This window comes from Microtus ochrogaster, chromosome 5 (genome assembly GCF_000317375.1).
Source record: "Microtus ochrogaster isolate Prairie Vole_2 chromosome 5, MicOch1.0, whole genome shotgun sequence".
Taxonomy (NCBI): Eukaryota; Metazoa; Chordata; class Mammalia; order Rodentia; family Cricetidae; genus Microtus; species Microtus ochrogaster.
Genome location: NC_022012.1, coordinates 58887414 through 58906596, shown reverse-complemented (window position 1 = coordinate 58906596; position 19183 = coordinate 58887414).

Sequence of the window (19183 nt, the reverse complement as noted above, 5' to 3'; positions counted from 1 at the left end):
AGGAGCTGGGGGAGGGGGGTTTGTGCTCTCTTCCCGGACACTCTGCCCCTGGATAGCACAGACTCACCCTTCCAGATGGGATTCCTCAGCAACTAAACACGGCCACCCGGTAGCCCAGTGATCCGGTGACAAAGGCCAGAAATCTTTAATAAATAAATAAATTAAAAAATAAACAAAATGTACTCAAAGTGAACTAAAATTGAAATACTAGACTTCAAATTGTGAAACTACAAAGAACACAGAAAATATCTGAGGTAGGTAGAGATATATTTTCTATGAATCCAAAAGGAAAGCAACAACAACAAAAAGATGGACCGATGGCTTCAGTTGTGATGGGATCAGTATAGAAAAGGAAATGGTCTTCTAAAGAGACAATCTGTATAACAAATATAGTATTTGCAATTCTTATACTTACTAAGAGGTGAATCTCCAAAATAGCAAAGAATCCGCACAATTTATCATCATAAGCACAAATATACTAGTTTTCAAATGTGCAAAGTATTTAATGTGTTATTTTAAAATTCATACAAATGTCTAATAGATATATATGAGGAAATATAGTGAGATATCGCCAGATATGTGTTACAATGGCTGTCACTAGAAAGAAAATACATAAAAAAGCAAAAATACTCTAAAACTCTTGGGGAATCTATACATTGCAGAGCCATTTAGAGAACAGGATTGAGTTTCTCACAAATTTAAAATAGAATTACCATAACAACAGTCTCTCATCTGGGTTAATCCCCAAGTAAATGAAATCAGAATCTTCTACATACAATGTAACAATTTGTGATAATGTTATAAGATATAGAAACTTTCTAAGTGCTCAAGAAATGAATGGCAGGCTATGAGTGGTGGCACTCACATAGAACCCAACCCATCAGGAGGTAGAGTTGGGAGAATGGCAAGTTTGAGGTAGCCTGTGCTGTATAACAAGAGCCTACCTCAACAAAGTGAAGCAAAACAACACAAAACAACAAAAAGGTAAAGATAACATTGAAAATGTTTATAATAGAATATTATTCAGTCCTAAAAATTAACGAACTCTTAAGTGTTTTAGCAACAGAGACTGACGGACTGAGGGTATTATGATAGAGGAAATACATCAAATGCCAAAAGAATAAAAACAGAATATTTTTGTTTATAACTAAAATCTAAAAATATTGATTTGTAGAAGAGAAAAGGAGAATGGCTGTCCCTTAGGACACAGGAGTGGGGTAATGAGAAGATAACCAAAGGACATCAAGTTGAATTTTGTAGGATGACCCTAATGATGTGGAGTACAACCCAGGGACTATAGTAATAGTATGTCATTGTCTGATGGAAATTTGCTAGAGCAATACATTTCAGGAGTTCCCACGACAAACAAACAAACATAAAACAAAATCAGAAATGTATGAGACATGATGGGTATATTGATTTGTATAAATGTAGCCATTTTTCATTATTTATATGTATATATCAAAACATATTACTTAATTTATTTTTACTTTTTAAAAAAGAGCAGACTATTCTTTACAAAGCTTTGTGAAGTTTGAATGAATCATTTACAGTTCCTCATACTTAAGAACTCCATAATTCACTGCCAGGTCTCACTGTAAATCACGTGGTTCTGCAATTGCTTGTGGGATGCTTACCTGAGAGAGCTTTCTGTCAGTGTGAATGTTTTTAAGTGACAAATAGAAAGCTTATCCCAGTCTCTGAACACATGGTCCTTTCAAAACTTGGGATCTCGAAAAAAGAACTAAGGGAACCATGGAAACTGGTAATCAAGATTCAGAAAATAGGTCAACCCACAGGACTGCTTCACACAGTGCAGATCTAACCTTACTTGAAGAGACTAAGTGACATCTAGGTGGTCCCTTTTGTAAGGAGGTTGGCTAGTGAGGGAGACGAGACACCGATGCTCACTGAAAAGCTGCCATGCTCAAGGTTTAGCGGTGAATAGGTATTGTGTTTTGAAGGGTTTGGTGTGGAGGACAATGAGTATATTTCTGTGGAAAGAGGTGATACAGAAGGAAGCTCACTAACATCATGAAAATTGTCGGTCTCAGTTAAAGAATCTGGTGGTTCCATCAATAGGAATGGGCATGCTGGAGTATTATTGAGAAGCTGGTGACTCAGAATCATTTAAAACAAGAATGTACTGTTCAGAGCATGATGGTGAGAAGGTGTCGGGAAGATCACCCTACTGCTGGCAGGTCCACTGCATCCCACAGATACAGCTGTAAGACTCCTGTCTTTGCGGAGTGGGACTGGAGAGAGTTGTTGAAGACTCAGGCTCATATCTTAGAAACCCTTTATTTTTGGCTTTTGAGGGCATGCTTTCTCTAGTTTACTGCCTCATTCCTGTTTTGTGGAATACTTCTCTTTCTTAATAAACGCTCTCCATTGCTATTTCTAAGAAGATCCTATATTTTACTAAATTTAAAAATTCTTTACTAAATAACTTACAAGCTAACAAACATAATATAAAATGTCTTGAACTGCACAAAATCACATAACTACAGATTAAAGTTTGGGGGATCTAATTTAAATGCTTTAAAAATATTTGTGCCACAGGAAAAACATCTTGAAATTAAGATTACTTAAGGTAAGATTAGTAAAGTAAGATGAGAAAAAAAAGCAATGGGATGAACACAGAAATGGAAGAAAGATAATGAATAAAACAGAACATCTTGCAGAGGATCCGTGTAATCGCTCATCCTTTTAGAATCTTCTACATGTAGTAAATGCTGACTAACATATTGACTTACAATTGGCCAATGTGCAGAGAATGAGAGACTGAAGAATTCTCAAACATAAAGAGAACATAAAGGAATTGTTGTGGAAGAGGAGGTGGAAATAATTTAAGAATCTGAGGTGGAAGGTGGCTTGAAGAAAATGTTTTCTTTTATTACCAAACACAGGTACAAAAAATTGTAAAATAATCCATTAGCAAACTGATTCTGATTATGCATAACCTGATGACACATGGTATGTAACTGGGAAGTAGTCTAATGTTGAGGAATTGGCTTGATGCTATAATAAAATTTAAACGACTACATTAGCAGGTTTCAGAGAAACATTGCATGATCTAATGGAGGCAGAAAATTATACTAAAATACACCATGCATTTAAAAAGGTACACTACTAGCAATAATGGAGACTTCAAGTCAGAGAGGGCACTCATAGGAAGGCTATGGCCAACGCAGCATGTTAGCAATGGAAAGCATTCCATCTAAGGAGAAGATAAAGAAAAACGAGGAGCTCCATAGGTGGCTGAGTGGGTAAAACACTAGCAGTGGATATGTAAGGATGAAGGTTCCAACCCCAACCTTCACATAAGTAGACATAAAACAACAATGTATTATGCTGCATATCAATAATAAAAAGGCAAGGTTCAATATGGAAAGGCCACTTGATCTAGATGTGTCTATAGTATCAATGCAACCTGACCTACAGAGTTAATGCAAACTCAAAAAAATTCTCAACAGACTACATAAGCATCACACATATGTAGAGTGCCTAGGTTAGTCCCATGCAGGCTCCCTAATTCACAGTTTAGTCTCTGTGAGCCCTTATGGGCTCAGATTAGTTGATTCTGTGAGTTTTCTTGTGGTGTCCTTGACCACACCGGCTCCTCAAATCCTTTCCCTTCCTCTTTGGCAGGATCCCCCAAGCTTTGACTGCCTAATGTTTGGCTGTGGGTCTGTATCTGTTTTCATCAGTTGCTGAAGAAGCCTCTCTGATGACTATGAATATAACAGAATATTGTTAGGTTTCATTACACTGACATTTTTTTCTCTTGTCATATTTGCTTCTATCCTAGGTCTCTGAGTCATCCAACCTGTAGGTTCTGGTGCTTCAGTCAGTGTCAGGGGTCGGCTTATTATCCTGGCATAGATTTTAGGCTAGACAAATCAATTGTGTATCTTAATCTTGTGGGACTCTTAACAGTGGGAACAGAGGGCTGTCTCTTACTCTTTTGCTGACTTTCAGGACCCTGCCCTTCATATTGAGTCAATTTGCCCAACCTTAATACTTGGGGAGTTGCTTAGTCTTACTGCAACTTGATATGCCATGTTTTGTTGATACCCATGGAATGCCTGCCCTTTCCTGAACATAAATGGAGGAAAAATGAATTGGGGGATGGGGATAGAGGGATTAGAAGAAGGGACTGGGAGGAGAGGAAACTGCAGTCATGATGTAAAGCTAATTAATTAATTAAAAATTCTCAGCAGGCTCTTTAGTGGAATTTGATCTATTAATTTAGAAATTTAAAAGTCAGAAAGTTCACAGAGGGTCAAAACACTCCTGAAGAAGTGTAACGTGTGAAAGCTTGTCTGCGATGAAAGAAAAGTTGCCATAAATTAGGAAGAAAAATTTTGCTGCCATAGAGAGAAAAAACAAAACAATAACAAAACAACATTCCCAGTGGTTATATTGCCAGAAGATAGACACACATACTTGAAAGCTTGATTCAGTCAAACTAGCACAGCAGCTAAACAGAAAATAAAGATTGTGTATGCATCTGTACATATTTGTGGGTATATTCATGTGTGTGACAATACATACATATTAATGTGGAGATCAGAGGACCAATAATCCTCTGTTCCTCAAGAACCATTCACCTTGTTTATTACTATGGATTGCTCTGATGTTTGTCAATTAAGCTTTGTTGGCTGTCTAGTGAGCCCAAGAAATCTGCACATCTTCACCTCCCCAGCACTGGCATGCCGTTATGTCTGGGCTTTTTATGTGGAGTCTGGAGATTGAACTAAGGTTGCCATGCCTGTGCTGTGAGCACTTTATTGACTGAACCCTTGTTACCTCAGCCAGGGACAATTTCCAAAATAGCATTGAGGTAGTTGAGAACAATATGAAAGTTTAAAGACTTTATGTGAAAGTAAGACTATAAAAGTTTTATAAGACAAGATCGGAAACATATTTTTATCCTAAGGGAAGTGAAAAGTCGCTCATACAGGGCATGAAAAGTACAAATTAGAAAGGGAATGCCAGATGAATTTCACTAAGTTGAAATTAAAAACTTCTGTTCATTAACAGATTGCTTTAAAACAAAGAGAAATGGAATCCACACGGGGAAGGAAAGTATTTACAAGCTTGAAACCAACAAAGAATTATAATTCAATAACAAAAAAACAGCCTAATAGAAAAATGAATAAAATATCTGCATAAACATTTCATAAAAGCACAAACCTGAATGGCAGATGAGTGTATGAAAATGCACTCAGCTCCATTAATGGCTATGGAAACACAAATCAAACACAGAGCAGGCACCATGCCCTGCTGCTTTGTGAAGGCATGCACCAATGCAGAGAGTGGAAGAGAGCCACTTGCACATGCTTCAGGAGACAGGACCGAGAATGTTCTAGGCAGAAAACTGAGGTATCTCTGAATCCCAAGAGCTGTGGTAGGTTCAGAAACAATGACTTGGTTGCACAATGGAATAAAGAAGAATTGTAACTATTAAGTCATAAAACAGGTGATTCTCAGGAAGATATATATGACGGAACATATACATATTTCTATTGAAAAACGTGTAAAAATAATACCAACATGATATATACTTATAAAAAGCATATTGATACTTTTAAAGAAGAGTCAGGCAGTGACGCTGACCTCTAAGCAGAGAGGAAGTGGGATTGACTAGGAAGTGAAGGGAATGAGCTCTCATCAACAAGTACTCAAACCACTTTTCTTCACAATTCACACGCACTTAATAAATAGCTCCTGTATCTCCCCAACACTTAATAAAAAACAATGAAAACAGAGTAAAACTGTAGAAGTGTAGATGGTTATACAAACCTTGACTTTCAGGATTGTCAGAGCTGAAATTTCCCAAGTGCCTTAATGCAAATGTCCTGGCGTTGATTTCCCTGTGCTTTAGAGCTACCCATCTACGTGCTCTCTTGGAATAACCAGGGATCTCATTTTCCATGCAAGCATGTACAGTACTTTATGGCAAGTTTATTTATCTACTAATTTTATTTGAATTTTATCACAGAAATAGAAAGACAACAAATAACAATCTAAACCTGTAACATGAGGGCTTGCTTGTTGGTGTTTCTATCCTGCCCAGTTCCCATAGCTGGTTAGCCCCAAAGAAAGTCATTCAGAATTCTACATTAATCATAAACTGATTGGCCCAATAATTCAGGCTTCATATTAGCTCTTATAACTTATATTAACCCATTATTCTTATCTATGTTAGCCACATGGCTCAGTACCATTTTCAGTGGGGCAGGTTACATCCTGCTTCTTTGGTGTCTGAACAAGACTGGGGAGGAATGGGCTTCTTCCTTCCCAGAATTCTCCTGTTCTCATTGGCCCACCTCTACTTCCTGTCTGGTTGTCCCACCTGTATTTCCTGCCTGGCTACTGGCCAATCAGCAATTATTTAAAACATGATTGACAGAATATAGACAATTCTCCCCTACCATAAACCAAATACCACCAAGAACAAGTATCAGGAAAGAAGCTAACACTAGCAATAAGTAAGTCTCAGGCTTCTGCTAAATTGTTAATCAGTCTTCTATAACATTCTCTATACTTCAGATTCCATGAGTCAAAACTCTTGGTTCTTGAGTAGCCCTTGTAGAGCAGGTATTTTAAATAATGTATCTTTGCTCCTTAAAAAGACCCTGAACTGCAGTAACAATGTGTTATTTCTACTTTCTATGTGAACAGTGGAGGGTCAGGTTAGTCTCAAGGTCAAAGAGCTGCGCAGTGCCAAAACTAGAAGCTCAGTCCATTTTCCATGACTCTGAAGTCAGACAAATCCTTTAAATTTGATCTTACATCTTTCTAAGATCTAAGAGTGTGGGCTTTGGGAGAAAGCATCACCTTCTGTAGTTTCTTACTGCTCTAAACATCTGGAGCAGGTAGGACTGTCCTCATTTGGCACGGACTAAGCCATTGTTATGAACAATGTTCAGGCCTATAACCAGAGGGAGAAAATTACTGCATGCATAGGAATTTGCCCAATGAAGAGCCCAGCTTCCCTACTGAGCTCTAAACAATCAACAGGCTCTTTTCAGCTGCCATTTAAGGTACTTGTTTTTCTCACTGTTCTAATCATTCTGAATTTGAAGAACCAATACAATGTCTGTTATTTCTGAACCAAGAAGAATATTTTTGGCTTTGTTTGAGAAGAATAAAAACAAAGCAAGAGACAGACTTTCATTATAAAAGAGTCACTGTCTCTAAAGCTTGTCAATATTTTACTGAGAAAAGTCAAAACAGCATTTGACATTAGGGTTTTGTCATCGGATATTTAATTCAAGTGTGTTTTGTTTTGAAAAAACAAAGACAGGAGAACAGAAAATCATTTGAATAGTAAAAATCTACATCTCTTGTTGTTTGGGAGCCCTGCCATAAGGGCATATTTGTTATATAAAATATAATACAGAAACCTTTTTATTTATTAAATTTAATTTCAGTTTGCATTGAGTGCCTAGAAATGTTGCTGTCTAGTTTTCTAGTGGATGGTAGTGTTTGGCAAATGTCACCTGTTTCTGGAAATTTATGTCTAAAAACATATTACTTATACTATAATTATATATTTTATTTTAGATATAAATGGTTGTTTGTACTTTTATAAGAGCAATCAATTTAACAATGCTTTGAGACAGGAATCTACACTCAAATCTCTGTTCTGTGACCTCAGATAGGTCAGCTCCCCTCCCTCAGTCTCCCTTCAAGTCTATGATATAGGTAAGCTTGCTTCTGCTTTTCAGTTTATTTTCCTCAATGTGAACACCAAAAAAAAACATATTTTAAGATATTGTTCTGAGAAGCTGTCATGAAAGGTTGATAGCATAGTTATCATATTCTGTTATTATTACTGAAACGAGTTTCTTCTCTCGGGGATGGCAGTGTTGGTTTCAACATAAATGACTAGGATGGACTGAACCTCTGGGGCACACAGGTTTTTCTGGTCTAGTCAATTTTGAGCAATTGGTTTTCAACTGTAGTGTGACCCGACATTATAGAACAGGAGGTGTGAGAAGTGTCAGAGGCTGTGATCTGGCCACTCCTCCACTGGCCCCACTCTGAGTTTAATATCAGCTTTTGCATTAATTGAAACGGAAGCAGTCACAGGGATTTCTTTACTGTTGGCTTCCTCTGGTGGATGTGATCTGAAAGTCACATTTCTTTTGAATTTGACTAAAAGAGCAAAAAAGATCATCATTATAAATTTTTGGGTGATACCTATAGCCTACTCTGTTATTATTCTTTTTCAAAGTATTTTTTTTTCTATAGCAAATGGACTGATTTTTCATTCTGCTAGAAAATGGGTGGTGGACACATCTGAGAGAGGCGGAGTATGAAAGCCTGAAATGATGCTATAATCATGCTATAAGAATAGAGAGGAGAATACCGGAGGAAAAAAAGGAGAGATGGGTAGTGTGGGTGACAGAGGGATTAGGGGAGAGAGCAGAGTAGAAAGAGATCAACTAGAACAAAGAGAGCAGGAAAATGTCGCTACTTACAGTGAGTTTAATAAAGCTTTGGAAAGAAGTAAAAGAACTATGTGAGTACATCTCTATACACATGCATACATGTTGAGCTATGCAAAATACCCCTAATTCCTTTAATACCACGGAGAACAATCAGCCAGAATATAACTGTCCTTTAAACATCGTTACTAAATGAGATAAGATTATTTTACAATGATTGCAAGCTAAGAGTGAGGAGAGAGAACACAGTAGAGCTGAGCACAGTCAAAAAGAATGAAAGAAAAGTGGTCTAATTGAACAAGCACTTTCTAAGTGATTGCCAGGGATATGCAAATATAACACCTTTATTTAGAGAGTTAAAGTGTAAAACAAACTATTAAAACACGAACGACCATGGCAACCCTAAGAGAATGCTACTTTTGCATTCAGCACAACTTAGGTGTGATCACTGCACAAGTTGTCAATTCAGAGAGATGGTGGGTAAAAGAGAGAAGAGTTCCAGTCTTCTCCAAGTGTACATGCTGGACCCTGGATGGTAGTGGGGGGACCGCTGACACATCTTAAGAACTTACAAACTGGCTTACACCTGGGTCATCTGCATGATGAAAGGGTTCAACCCAGTGAGATCTGAGGTCCCTTTTAGCTTTAAAATTACCTTTTCTGTGAATAGGAGAGGGAAAAGGAGTAAGTGATCACTTAATTCTGATTAGAAGATAATTCAGCATAAGTCTCTGTTGCTTAGAATTGCAGCATGAATTCCAAATCCCTTCTTTTATTAATTTACATATAGTTTTTTGTTTGTTTGTTTAGTTTTTTGAGACAGGGTTTCTCTGTGTAGCATTTGGATCCTGTCCTGGAACTTGCTCTGTAGATCAGTTTGGCCTCCAACTCACAGAGACCCACCTGTCTCTGCCTTGCAAGTGCTTGGATTAAAGACATGCACCTCTAATGCCCAGAAAAATTGCATACAATTCTTAAACACCAAATTTAGACTGAGTTATGATTGAGAACGTTTGAATTCAAAGACTTCCACTGGGATCTTCTTGGGAAAACAGAAATGCTGCAATATATTCAGCCAGACAAACCAGGCTCCCCTCCTCTTGCTACCATTTATTGAGGGAAATATGAACTTCAGGTCTGATCTGTGGACCTGTAACCATTGACAGAGAATTTTTGAATTAAGTACCTCAATTTCTCGATACTGAACATAGAACAGACAGATATCTTACAGTCCATTCCTGAGATGATACCAATGTACCCTACAGTTTGGGAGTCAACACACAATTCAGGATTAGTAATCTACCTTTCTCTTCTTCTGCAGTGACTGTCAGATTTTCATTACCTGACACACCACTGGTCCTCATTACATAATTCCTCTTTTTCTTTACCATAAGCACTGCCATTTCCATTTAGAAATAAAAATCATATCTAAGTTTAATATTCTTTCTACTACTTTCAAATTTAAGTCTAAGCTTATTTCCTTAACTATAGTTCTTTGGCTGAAAGCATCAAGTTAGATGGATCACATGAGTTCTTTCTAGACCTCACAGCTGTTCTAGGCTGCTCTGGGGGCTGTTAACACTTCCACTGTGCAGGGACCTGAGCTTTTATGGAGCTCTGAACACCTATAATGTATCTGTGTCTTTTTGGTCTGTTATTTTTGCTAAAACATCTGTATATTTACAATTCATTGTCATTACTACCTTCTTATACATTTAAGCAAATCCTGGAACTTCAATGAACTCTTCTTTTAAGTTGGAATCGTAATATCTCCTAGTAGTGGCTAGTAATCACATAAGATAGATACATGGGTTAATTTACTCTTTGTGAACCTGCTTTGGTTGGACATGTCTACATAATGTTCTATAGAGCAGAATCTTCATTCACTACATTGACAAATGTTTATTGAATATTGGTCACACAGCAAGTTCTACATTGAAAATATTGCAGCAATGGGCAGAAAATGTCTTTGCAATTATTTATTTAATGTGGAGCCAATCTCATGTAATCACTCCTGAAATCACATACATATGAGTAACATTATACAAGCTGAGTGAGAACTCTCTGTGTGTGTATGTGTGTGTGTCTGTGTGTGTTTGTAAGTCAACAATTGAAATGAATAAAGGACGTGAATTTGAGAGAGAGCAAAGTGGAATGCACGGGAGAGGTTGGAGGGAGAAAAGTGAAGGGGAAATAAAAATGATATTTTTAGTTAAAAAAAAAAAACTAGTCAGGTACACACCTTTAATCCCAGCACTTGAGAGGCAGAGGCAGAGGGACATCTGTGAGTTCAAGGCCATGTGGTCTGCAGAGCTAGTTCCAGAAAATGAGGACAATACAGAGAAACCCTGTCTTAAAAAATTTAAAAAACTCAAAAACAAACAAACAAAAAACAAATTGTGAGAAACTGCCCTTGAGTAAAGAGATTTGCAAATGTGCCCAGAACTCAATTATGAGGCCACTGAGGCCTCTATTGAGATCACACTGTATTCTCTCATGTGAAGTTTAATGTTAAAGGCCTTTAAATTTGCTGAAATTGATAAGAAATGACAAATCACAAGTATAACATGGTAAAACTTTTCAGAAAAGTGACATAATATTATGTGTTAGGTTATTCTATGAATTTCAATTAATGGTTTCTGAAGATATTGTAAGATTACAGAAATATAACCGAGACATATAAACTCACTCATAACCATGTCTCAATTGTGTAAAATCAGAAACAAAGTCAATAACTCCAGTGGGATGATGAGTGAATGATGCTGCTGAGCACAATGTTTATAGCTGGTATTTGCTATTTCATAGGATGTTAAGAATCCTCACAGTGGAAAACTGAAGATTGGGTAATGGTACATACAGTGTTACCAACTACAAGTAAAGGGTCTATATGCAAAGAGCAAAGCAAATCTCTGGATAGCAACAAGGAAATGGAATGAAATGTCTGTGATTATTATTTCATTCTTGAGACTTTTCTGCATTTCCTGAAGTGAAAGTGACATTTTTTTTTCCTACCTTCCCCTGGTCCTCTCCCATCAGCCGTGTGAGCACAGCCTTAGCTCTGGGCTTTCTTTGACAGCATTTATAGTTACAATCAGGTCTCTTCTGAGAGATGTCGGCCATTAAGCATTTTGCAGTGATCATTTGAATGGGAGAGATTTCTTTTCATTCAGCGACTGAGGAAGTAACCCAGAGATGAGGTTACCCATTTTGACAAATGTCATCTATACTCTGCAAATACAAAAGGCCTCACAAAGCTGGGCTTCAGACAGACAAGACACTCCTTTCTTAGGTCTGAAATGAAACGAAAAGCTTTGTGTCTGTAAGCCTTCTGTATGGTTTCTTATGCTTCACGGTAATTCCCCAGGGCAGTTTGTGAATGAGATTGGCCTCTGGGAGGATTATTTGTGCATTACTGACTGATAGAATAGCTCCATTTTAAAGACACACCCACCCGTTTAAATACATTAATTGTAAAAATTAAGTTTAGTTTTTTAATTTTACATATGTATGTGTGTGTGTGTATTTGTGAGTATATACCACATGAGTATGTGTGTGTGTGTGTGTGTTTGTGTGTGTGAAAGAGAAGAAAAAAGAGACAGAAAGACAAAGACAGAGACAAAGAGAGAGAGACATAGAAAAAGACACACACATACACACAAATAGAGAGATTCAGCATGCATGCCTTCACAAAGATTAGATGAGGGATTTGTGTAGTGTTATTTTATTTGTATTTTAAAAATAAAATTTTCAAATTGAACCCTCAAATCTGACTCTGGGTTTTTATTAATTGTGCTACAGACTTGGTTCCTCTGTTGAACTGCCTAACATAGGTGCTGGGTTTCAAATTTGAGTCCTCTGGAAGACCAGTAAATGCTCTTAACTACTGAGCAATCTTTCCAACCCTTCCCATTCCCAATTTTTAAAAACTGCATTTTATTTATTTATTTATTTATTTATTTATTTATTTATTTATTTATTTATTTGTGTGTGTGTGTGTGTGTGTGTGTGTGTGTGTGTGTGTACTCAGAAGACAACATGCAGAATTTGGTTCTCTCCTTCTAACATGATTCTACCCTGTGAGTCCTGAGGATTGATCTCTGGTCATCAGACTTGGTGGTTAACACTTTATCTGCTGAGCCACATTCCTGGCAAAACACATGGATTTTTAGTGCTCTTAAACTATAGAATGAGGATGGTTAAAAATATCATTGGAAAACAGCAGAAATTTCAAAGTATAAAGAAGTAATGTTAGTTAAAATTGGCACCACCTAGCAAATATCACTAACATTTTGAGAATCAACTGCTAGATAAGAACATGCCTATTTGAGGGTCTAGAACGTAAGGACACATACTGATGACTGAACATGTTGGGGCTGCCGTAGTCTCAGATTTATTTCAATTAAATTCTTCAACCACATCACTTCCTACTTTCCAGAGGTTGGTGGGGACCTGCATCCTTATGGCAAAAAGATGCAACACTAACTCAGGCACAGCTGGGAATTCTCCTCTCATGCCATCCTGGTCTGTTATCTCAGAGGTCAAGGTACTCTGTGCATTTATTCTATAGGCTCAATTAATTTGTGTTATCTCCCAAAAAGAAACCAGAAAAAAAAAACCACAGGAGAAGCTCTCTATAGTCTTCAATACAGCCTATAATTTTATTATTTTCTGTCTCAAGGAAATGTTAGGCAGATCCCTAGGACAGCTGTGCCTCTGTTAGGTCATATGGGTCTCAGGGCCTCTTCTGGCTCTTAGTACCCTTTTCTAATGGGTCAGATAATGAGTAATCCCAACGCTTTCACCATCACTTATGGACCATGAAGCTGGTAGTATAAGCTTCAGGTTGATCCTGGTAAACAGTTTGCCTTTACATTGTCCCAGTACTGATGACTTGTACTTGGTAACCATGTGTTTCTACACAAGCTGGAACCCATGCCCAGAGTTTTCGCTGCCTTGTAAAGTCATCTTTTTAATAAAGAAAGGCAAACAACAACTAAAAGAATCTGATTTTTACATTCACCCAAAGAAGGAACCTAATTCTTTCTTTACTCTTATATTTATAAACAAGAGTGTTCAAAGGGAGCCAAGGTGGAGCTTGAAGGCACCACCAGACTCTGGTACAGAGTGGATGTAGAACATCAGTGACCTCGAGACACACAACAGCCTTCAAGTAAACAGCGGCATGGTTTGGACCTTAGGCTACTGTTTCAGGTTCTACTTGTTTGAGAAACTGACCTGAATGCATCCCTTAATCCGATTCCTTGCCTAAACATAAGAAACACTGGCTGCATTTACTGGGCACCTGAGATGCAAGGTTCAACTTTTGCCCTGTTTCACAGAGGCCATAAGGAGTCTAAACTGTTGGAAATAGAATTTCCTTTTCTGACCTCTTTAGAAGACATCAAAAAACCATTTCATAGCTGAGTCTTGAGGACGGTAATGATGATAGTAATGTTCATAGTGAACATTACAGGATTCAAAGTGCTGTGGGCAGATGGCTTGCACAGTGGTAGCCATTTCCCTTGGTGCCTACTTGAGAGCCTGGCAAGTTTTGCACTTCACAGTAGGAACCAGATAGCACAGGAAGGATGTTACAGCTCTCCAATGAGCAGGCTTTGGGAATGGCAGTTTTTCCTTCTCATAAATAATTCCAGTGAAACTTGTTAAAACCCACCAACTTCCTCTCCTCACAAGACTTGCCAGCCTGCAGATTTCCATGACACTTGAAAACTTGATCCTTCTTCAGGTATCTTATTAATTTCAAGCACTGTGAAGACTCTTAAACTCTGCCTGATCAGGGCTGTGCTTTCTTAGTCTTGCTCTTTTCCTGTGCTCAGGCATTGCCTGTTTTATTCCAACAAGGCCTTCTGGTTTCCCCTTATTTGCTTTATTCTCGGGGTCATTGAATAGCTCAGGTCGCTTCCAGCTGTTACACTCAGATCAACCACACTCAAGTGGCCTGAACCAATGAAAAAAGGGTGCCATCATTTTTGGACTCCGACACAATTCCCTTAATTGCAGGAAAATGCATTCTCTCAAAGACAGGGGGATGGATGTTTCTCAGAAACAAAGGATGATGTCTTCTGTGAACTGCAATAGAATCATTGTTAGGAATATTTCCTAATATAAGCTCCTTGCCGATGAAAAATTCCCAATCAAGCCAAATCAAAACAAGCCAAATTACGAAATATCCAGGTTTAATGGGAGATCTGTGCTCTCGGGTGGCCCTGAGGGGGAACCGGAAGCCGCAAAGATGTGACCCTCAGAAGGAAGAAAGGGAGACCACATGTTCCTCTTTTGGGGGATCACTTAAATACCCTAGCCCGCTGGGATTTAGAGTCAAGACCAGGCCTGAGGGCTGGGATAGATGCGAGGGGCAGGGGTCTATGCTCCCAACTTGACAATCGTGACTTTATTTTTTCTAAATCCTACCTTTATCTTTTAATTTCCTTACATTTGGGCATATTACATTGCCTCCCTATTTTTCCCCTCAGACTTGGTTTGGCTGATGGGGCAACATCCTTTGGTATACATCATTCCGGTGGCTTTCTGATCTCTCACATGCTGCATAAGACAGAGAACCACCCAGTCTCAGTCTTTCTTATGCTGCCTGTGAGTGGGAAAGGTCAGGGCTCGCCATTGTTTTTGTTTACCATGATTTGAGTGGCTAGATGGTAAAAGAGACAGAAGAATCAAACTTTCTAAAAAAGATTGTCAAAAATTTTTCCTCGGCCGATTGCCCTCTAATGAATAAGATAGCAGACATTGTTGGGTCTGGATCCTGTGTGTAGAGATAACCATATGGTATCTCTCCAAAGAAGACACAATTTATAATTTCAGTGGCATAAATCAAGATATTACACTTTTCATTTATTTTGGATTATTGTAAGGAATGTGCTTGGCTTGGAAAAGTATGCCATTACTTACATCAGTTTTCAATTTCCAAATTTAAGTTATCCACAGTATCTAGAAGGAGAGATAAATCTAATGTAATGCTGCAGGATTCACGGCAGGAAAAACCCTGTGTTTAACAATGGAGAACCATTTTGAGTACGAGCTGCAGGCCACACTGCTTTTACCTTTGGAACATCTAGAAGCAGCCCTTAGCATCCTTCAAGGGCTGATGGGATGACTCATAACTAGCTGACCACAGCATTCTGACTGAGGCCCTTTGACACCGAGACCAGTAATTCATTAGATTTGAAGTTTATATTTGCCCTCATATAGAAAATATGCCTGGGAAGAACTTTAGTTATCTCCTCTCCTAAAGAAAATAACTAAAAGGAACTAAAAGGAGATAACTAACAAAGGAAGAGCGTTTGTTAATCCATTCAAAAGACAATTAGCCAACATTTGCTCTCTGTGGGGTGAGTGGATTCATCACACAGTTGACCAAATTCATTTAGACAATGCTACCTGTAGCATCCCATGAATGCTGACCAGTGCATGCTGGTCCCCATGAGAACTGCAGCTTGCTGGTATTTTGACTTACAATGCTCTCTGTGATTTTGGCCTGACCTTTCGGTGAAGTCTTTTCTTTCATTCCAACACACCTGCTCCACTCATTGTATTTGCTGCTTAGTAGCGGAGTGCGTGCCCAGCATATGAGAGACCTGGGTTTAATTGTTTTAAATTAAAAATTTGTATAAAGTTTTTTATTTATTTCTTTACTTATTTTTAATTTTAATTACCAACCACACTTTTGCCTCCCTCTTCTCCCGTTTCCTCTTTCACCTCCCTTTTACCCCGAATGCCCATCTACTCCTCCTCTGTCTTCATTTAGATAGGGTAAGGCCTCCCGTGGAAATCAACAATGGGTTTAAACTTTTGTTTAACAACAACAACATATATGTCAAACACCAACGTGGCCATATGGTGACAGAGCAGTCATTGTCAATGATCCCTGTAATTGGTGGTTCCCACTGCAGAGTCTTAGGCGCTTTCTTCTGATCAGCTGTGTGGTTTAGCTACAACCCGGACAGGAAGCAGCTTAAAGCATGTCTGGATACAAGCATAATTAAGTTTACTCTGAGTCACGCTTCCTGGGTTCACTGTGGGGAAAGGACAGGCTTAAGCATTTCCTCACAGTGACAGGTTGAGTCTTAGGTGAACTCTAGCACTGTTCATATGTTAAAGTAACCACAGAGGCATACCTGTGATCTTGGCTTTGGTTCATTAGGTAAAGCTTTTAGTGCTTTTTATGATTATACAAGCATTTATAACTTCAGTTTAGTTATAATTTTTTATAAGCAATGTTAAGTAATAGAGATAATAAAGAATGATACAAGTACAAATCTAAGAATTTACATATTATCTAATTTCAAATCTTTTATATGCATAATTTGTGCTATTATAATCATGAACATATAATTGTGCCCATTGTTCTTTTTAATGTTATATACTCCTATTGTATTCTAGAATAATTGTGTTCAATGACTACAGCCTATGCTACCCCCAAAAAATGAATAGTTTTTCTGGACTTGTTTTGCTAGAGGGCCACCATTCTCCATCTTAATTTGAATAATTCTATAGGCGAACTTCCCTAGATCTCACTATTTACATATTTCAGATGTGTCTTTCTGGTGTCAGTCTGTTGCAATATATCTTTGCATTTGAATCATCTGAGGACCTCTTTTTAAGTCATATTTGAGACTGGCCATAAGGATTCTGGTTACACTGGGTTATATTAAATCCTAGTCATCAGGATTAAATAATCTTATTGGGGTCTTAGTGATTTTCCCTGAGGGTGGGGGAAGGGAACAAAGACCCACAGGAAGGGGATCGTTGTCAAATTACCGCACCCTTCTCTCCTACTCTGATATCATTTTGTCTATCCTAAACCTGGATAAGTTGATCAGCTGCTAGTGACAGGGCAGGGCGTATCTTTCAAATGTGTTACGGCAGCAACATTTAGGAAAACACCTAAGTTTCTAGATACTACTAGTTCAAGTAGTACTATAAACTGCCCTTGACTCCTGCTGTGCCAGGGGGATACTGATTTCACTACTACTGGTTCAAAAAAAAAATTCTCTGAGTTTTATTTCCCTCATGATGGGGAAGGAGAGTGGTAGTACCTTCAGGGAGCCTTGCACGTGGACAGAAATTGGATATCTGCGATGTTTTATAAAGCATGTAGCATGGAGCTTTACCTGCCCTGTAAACTAAGCACTATATGCTAGCCTGACACATAAGCACGTATTCATTTTGTCTAATACTTTCATCTGTTTAAAAGTCAGCAGACAGACCCTGATTCTTTCTTCGCTAGTGACTGTTAGAGTTCGGCACTGGCTTCATCTCTCTTTCTTTGAACCCGTAATCAATCTCGGGGAGTCCTGTGACCTGACTGATTTACAGTATATATACTAACAGGGTCATTCTTTCCTGGAGTTTCATTTGCTACAAGCCGTTGACAAACTCTTCTTTGATCTTTAGTCCCTGGTGAATACAAATGCTTTTCTTTACCTGAAAGTCACAAGAAGCAAGGGAATTCAGAAGTCAAGTCTGTGGAGCAAGCATTATGTGTGTTTATTCAGGCATGAACTTTCAGTCACTCTGTACATATAAAGCCCCAATATTTATTGTTCTGACACAACATAGAGTTACAGCTTGTTGGGTTCATTTCTGACAAGATGAAACTCATGCATTTGACTGAAATGCATCACATATTTTCCTCTATTACACACAGCTCCACATTATTTAAACCCTGTTAGTTCTGGCTCTCCAAGGTATTTTTACAAGGAGCAAGGAGAAGAATTATTGCAAAGCATAGTTCCAGGAAAATGATTTGTCAGTTTATAGTATATATTACCCTTGGCACATTCACCTGAGAAAAATTTACATAGCCCGAGGCTAGACAGAAGATTGGCTTCTTTTTGTTTGAAAGTGCTTGGCATCTATTAGCTTCAGACAGCTTTCTGGTATTTCTCTAGCAATGGAAGACTTCCATAGGCTTCTCAGTCTGAGTCAGATGTTGGAAGGACTTCCATGTTTACATCATATTCAATCTAAAAACTGGAAAACTTCAACCAGTACAGATGCATGACAAATTCTTTTTTTTTTTGAGGAGCTTTTATTATTTACTTATTTTTTTATATTTATTTATTATGTATACAATATTCTGTCTGTGTATATGCTTGAAGGCCAGAAGAGGGCACCAGACCCCATTACAGATGGTTGTGAGCCACCATGTGGTTGCTTGGAATTGAACTCAGGACCTTTGGAAGAGCAGGCAGTGCTCTTAACCACTGAGCCATCTCTCCAGCCCATGACAAATTCTTTTAAACTTTAGTTTAAAAAGAATGAAGAAGAAGCCTTCTCATGTCCAGTGTTTTTAAAATGGCCAACAGTGCTGCATGATTGGCAGGGTATAAATTGTGTCCTTAGGTAGACATGGTTTAGAATTCCTGTCTTGTTGAAGAAATTTCTTTGACTTTACAATGAAATATTGTATATCTGTGTGAAGCATTATATATGAAATTGCAACACATATTAGTGCATGACCAACAGGAAGGCTCTGAACAGCAGGCTGTCTGTACTAACAGTGACTCTTTTTTTTTTCTTATGCCACTTTGCTTTTTTAAAAAATTGTTTTAATTAAGCTATATGTTTTTCTTCACTTCCTTTCCTTATTTTCCCCTCCCCTCTCCCATGATCCCCACGCTCCCAATTTACTCAGGAGCTCTTGTCTTTTTCTACTTCCCATGTAGATTAGATCCATGTTT